Source organism: Nymphaea colorata, chromosome 12 (assembly GCF_008831285.2).
Source record: "Nymphaea colorata isolate Beijing-Zhang1983 chromosome 12, ASM883128v2, whole genome shotgun sequence".
In the NCBI taxonomy this organism is placed as follows: domain Eukaryota; kingdom Viridiplantae; phylum Streptophyta; class Magnoliopsida; order Nymphaeales; family Nymphaeaceae; genus Nymphaea; species Nymphaea colorata.
This window is the reverse complement of record NC_045149.1, coordinates 11397787-11403369: the sequence shown is the minus strand read 5'-3', so window position 1 is coordinate 11403369 and position 5583 is coordinate 11397787.

Sequence of the window (5583 nt, the reverse complement as noted above, 5' to 3'; positions counted from 1 at the left end):
CTGAAATTAAGACCTTATTGTCAAAAGCTTATATACTTATATATACATACATATAAAGAATATGTATCTCCTCCTCTTTCAAAAATCTTTCATCTAGTGATCTTTGAAGTATTCCTTTTTCTCTCTCTCTCTCTTTCTTTTTATGAAAGTATTTCATCTTTTCCATTCTTTTAGATATTTTTTTCATGATCTTTTATTTACCAACTTCTAAGAGGCCAAAACTCAAGTAATGACCCAATATTGGATTCATGCTAGATGGTCTACAACCCCAATACAATTTCAAAAACTTTTCTTTCATGGTAAAAATATTTATGTTAACTATAAAACAAAAATCTTAGATATATGTTATGGTAGGAATGCTTTTAGATGAATGTTGTGGTAAGAATATTTTGCTCTTTTCTAATCATATAGGATCAATGCATCTGTGGATTCACCCTCACTTAATATCACTTGTGATCACAAGCACCACTCCAAAGAATTTAAGTAATAGGAGATGGAGCTCTAACTAGGTAGTAACCGTCTCAAACCTACTTAAAGTCTTAAGAGAACTCTAAAACGACTTCAAGAAGATATCTCCAAAGTTTTCCAAATATTTATAAGAATTTTTCAAAATCAAAATGTTTTATACTCTCAAGAGATTCTTTAAAACTCTCTCAAAATCTTGAAACATGAAATCATCAACATTTTCTCAAACACTACACCGCATATAGAGTGAAAAGATCTTTAACCTAAAATGAAATGCATAAATAATAAACATAGCCCTTGGATTAATTAACCCTGGTAAAGGCGCCGGGAACGGTTGATCCTCGTACCGACGGACGAGTCCCTTTCTTTCCTACTTTCAAAATAAAACTTCATTTTTCTGAAGCACTCAAAAAACCAAAAAACAAAAATAATTTTTAGAGATGCAAACATGAAGTTACTACAGTCATCAGAAGCAGCTCGATATCTTGAGTTAAGGGTAGACCAGCCCATTCTCCTTTTGTTGTTCATGGCTGATTGTTTTGTTGATTTAATTCAATTAATGAATAGAGGGTTCTTTCAAAAATGTTTTGGAAAACATGATCTCAAATATTTATATATATAAACATAAAATATAGTTATTTCATTTGTTACAAAGGAATATGTTTATTTCATCGTTGGGTATAGAAGAAAGTCAAACCACACGATAAGACGTTCATTAGGGTTCATAAGCGGATGATTAAAAAGAAACTAACGCAAAATGACATGAAAATGCATATTAACATGTACACATTCGTGAGGGTTTTCCCCAGGTTGGACAGACCCCAACATAAAAAATTAACATAAGAATAAAGAGTCCCAAACCACACACTCATTCTCACCTTTCATTCACATACAAATGAAAAATCAAACAACTATGTATAGATAATATCTTGAAATAAAGTAATTCAAGAAAAGAGAAAACATGATTCAATCATAAGGCCATGAGGAGATGAAGAGAAAAGAAAATAAGGTAACAACAACAAGACTATATTCAAGAAAAGAAAAAGCATGATTTAATCATAAAATGAAGGACTACTTCTCATTCTCATGCTACTGGTGCACTCAAGAATATCTTCTTGATTCTAAAATAAAGATTTGAAGACTATCTTATATGGTCGTGGGGAGACAAAGAATGAAAGAAACAAAGGAACCAAAACGAGGCTATATTCAAGAAAAGAGAACACGATTTAATCATAAAATGAAATATCATGTCATCTTCTCATGCTCTCGGTGCACTCTATCATAGCTCATTGTCTCTAAATTAGAAGTTTAAGAGCTATCTCATATGACCATGGAAAGATGAAAAGCAGAAGAAATAAAAAAATGGAATGAGATGATTACATACCTCTAATGAGAACGACTTTAGGAAAAATGAATACCTTAGCTTGAAACAATCCTAGATCCCGTTGAGTGAAGCTCCAAGAAGATGAAAACGATGTCTCCAAGAGAGTTGTAGCTTGATGAAGCTTGCTCCAAGTTGGAGAAGAAGGGGAAAATGAAAAGAGGAAGAGGAAGAGGGAAATTGAGGAAGAGAGCTAAGGCAAAAACTCTAAGTCTTCAAGTGGGAATGCTAGAGTTTCTCCAAGGGCTAGCTCATACCCAAGAGGGGGGAATTGTGAGCGTATTTTTAGGGAGTTTTGGAGATAAAACTCAAAATTTGATTTTTTTGAATTTCATAATATTTTTATGCGAATTTTAAAGAATTTTGAATTATTTTCAAAGTTTTTTCTAAAAAATAAGTCTTGAGTAAGTGGATTGGCCCTTAGCCCTGCAAATACCCCTTTCAGGTGTGGGTAGGGCTAATGCCTACCAAAAAAAATAAAAAAACGACCCCCAAGGGCCGGTTTTGCAAGAAAAGGGAGAAGAGAGGTAAGACAAAAACCCTAAGTCTTCAAGTGAGAATACTAGAGTTTCTCCAAGGACTAGCTCATACTCAAGAGGGGGGATTGTGAGGGTATTTATATGGAATTTTGGAGCTAAGACTCAAAATTTGATTTTTTTTGAATTTCACAATATTTTCATGCGACTTTTAAATAATATTGAATTATTTTCAAAAATTTTTCTAAAAAAAAGGTCTTGAGTGAGTGGATTGGCGCTTAGCCCTGCAAATACCCCTTTGGGGTGTGGGCGGGGCTAATGCCTACCCAATAAAAATAAAAAACCACCCCCAAGGGCTGATTTTGTAAGAAAAGGGGCCCCTGCTCGAGGCCAGGCACAACAGCACCCGACGGTGGGAAAATGCATGCGGCAGCGCGCAAGGTGCTGCCGCGCACTGCAGCGATCGCGTAACGCTATCGCTGTAGTGATCGCGTAGTGCGACACCCGGTCGCGCGACTATGCATCGCGGGACGTGCAAACTTTTTTTTTTAACTTTTTATGAAATAAGGATCTTTCTATAAAAGCATAACAATTTATTTATTTTTTGTTTAATTTATTTAAAAAGTGTATAAAACTGTTTTTTTTTTCTATCAAAAGAGTGGTCAGTTTCATTTTAAGCTTCAAAAACATATTTTGGTGTGAGGATGAAGCGTAAAACAAGGGAGCACTCTATGCACGTGCACACGATGCTTATAGCACTAGACTTTGTTTTTTTGAGCTCAATTTTGGATTTTGAGTTTCAAATGCTCTATTCAAATCTAAACTTGGATTCTGGATTGAATTTGGATCTGAGAGTTGGATTTTAGATTTGAATCTTGCGTTTAAATTTGGGTTTTGTATTTGGGTAAAATAACGTAGTCTTTTAAAAAAATTTGAGGTGATTACACTTCAGCAAGACTTATCAACCCACCCTAAGAAAGGAATAGAGAACAAAAGGAAAAAAAACAAAGGCAATTGCAAAAGGTCTCCAATTCTTTCCATAAGTGAACAAGCCCTACATTTTGCTGCACAAGCTAAAACTAGCGACATGAAAATTAATTTCATTACTCTGCAGGGACAGACCTTGTGATGGTCTGCTTGCATGGATCAAGGAACTCGGTGATCAGTAAAATCACCACGATACTTATCTTGTCATGTTTCCCAGAATTGGCCAAAAGAGGACAAAAGCAGATCACATGTCATATGTTGTAGAAATGAATGACATTATCTCAAAGAATCTTTTTGTAATGCATAACAATGTCAAACTGTAGTGTAAGTATTGAGCATCATAAGACCCAAACACTTTAGTTTGCTAGCTTGAGAAAGAAAATATCACCTGGTCCTCCTCTTTGACAATTGCCTTCTCTTGTACTTTCTCTTTTATCAGACAATTGATGAAATATATTGAACTTTAGAATCAAATTAGTTCTCTCTCTCTCTCTCTCTCTCTCTCTCACACACACACACACACACACACATATACATATAAAAGGGCAGACTACATGTTGGAAGAATTGATGTTGCTCAATCTTCAAGTTTGGCTCTCACATGTTTATTTGTTTCAATTTAGGCAGAAACACTTGGTTACAATTCTAGCAATACAAAATTTTTCTGCAACTTTCACTTCTTCAATAAAAAGGCATGCATGATGAATTTTAAAACGCAGTTCAAATTTATTATCTTCATAGGCTAATGTACCATATCTCAACTTATATTATTAGTTGATTCGGCATCAAACTTAAAGATTTATTAATTCAGTAAAAAATTTACTAACCACCTTGAGAAATAAACTACATAAGCTCTTCTAATATTTTTCTAAGTCTGTTCACGTAAAATGGGCATTTGTTTATCTTGAGTCTGACATCAGGGATTCAAGAGTGACTAAAGTTCATTGAAGACCTCATATCCACTTGAGATATTAGGTTTTGGCCACATGGTCCCACTATCTATTTCATCCTCACATGCATTTGAAATTGTCTTTTAACGAAGAGAGTTCCTAATATCTCATTTTAATATGACTCTTCTGTTAACAATAAGAATCCACGTAAAACGCAACGCATTCAAGTCAAGTGAAAGAACAGTCAAATATTTTAAACTCTAATAAAGATACCCAACATTGAACACATTTTTCGTGCTATATGTGATGCATTTCTTTTCTAATAAAGGACAACTTGTGATACACAAAGACTTGTTGAAAAAAATGAAAAATGCAAGTTGAAGAAGCAGAGTCGTCTAAACCAATTGCCCTTGATGGATCCCCTCTGCGATTTCGTTCAGCATAATGGCCATATAAACATGGAGAAAAGGAACATAATGAGGTGTAATCATCATATGCAACCAAATTAGAATGGCAGCGTTGGACAAATAATGAGGTCTGGTGAAGAAGTACCACAAGCACTTCCAAGAATTTTGTAATTGTCTAGTTGCAGGTAGAATAAAGAGTGATGAATGGATAACTCAAAAAGGCATGCAAAAGTGTACATTGCCACCCCATGACTCATCTCTGGCGTGAGGCAAGTTATGTTTAGGAAAGACCAACAGTTTCACTAATACGAAGTACGTGTCAAAGAACAAATTTGAACTCGTAAAGGTGGGACGTTATCTTCCTTTCGTTTCTCTCCCTTTCTCTCTTCATTCCTCCTCTTCTCCCAAACCTTGGGCTCCACAACCCTCCCAGCCATCTCCGGCGGTTAGCATGCCACCGACGCCTCTGAGGCTGCGACCCACTATGGTACAAAGGTAGTAGGTAACCCATGGTGGGTTTTTAATATGTCTATTGCTTATTTATTATTTTGTTTATTTCTTTTATTTTTATAGGTTTTCTCCCCTTTGGATGAGGGTTTTCGTGGATGGGGATGTAATCGGCCTTGTTCGGCAAGGGCATTACATGATGACAGCAGACCCACGATAAGTTTTCACGATTTCGTTTACATATTTTCTAATTTATTTATTTATTTTCTTTTTTTTAAACTGAAGGTTATGGTGAAGGGAACCAGAGTGAAACTGTCTCCAGCCTTGTTTGGTGAGATCATCTACGTTTCCAAATACTGGCATGCTGCTGCAGCCTGCATTGGTGACATCAATCATTTTCCCTAAATTGTCATTGCTCTCTATTTTAGAGTTTCCAGAAACTCCATTTATGAAACAGAGTTGCATGCGCATAGGCAAGTTGAGTTCGACACAGACTAACGAGTTGAGCTCGAGCTTGGCACAAACTATTGA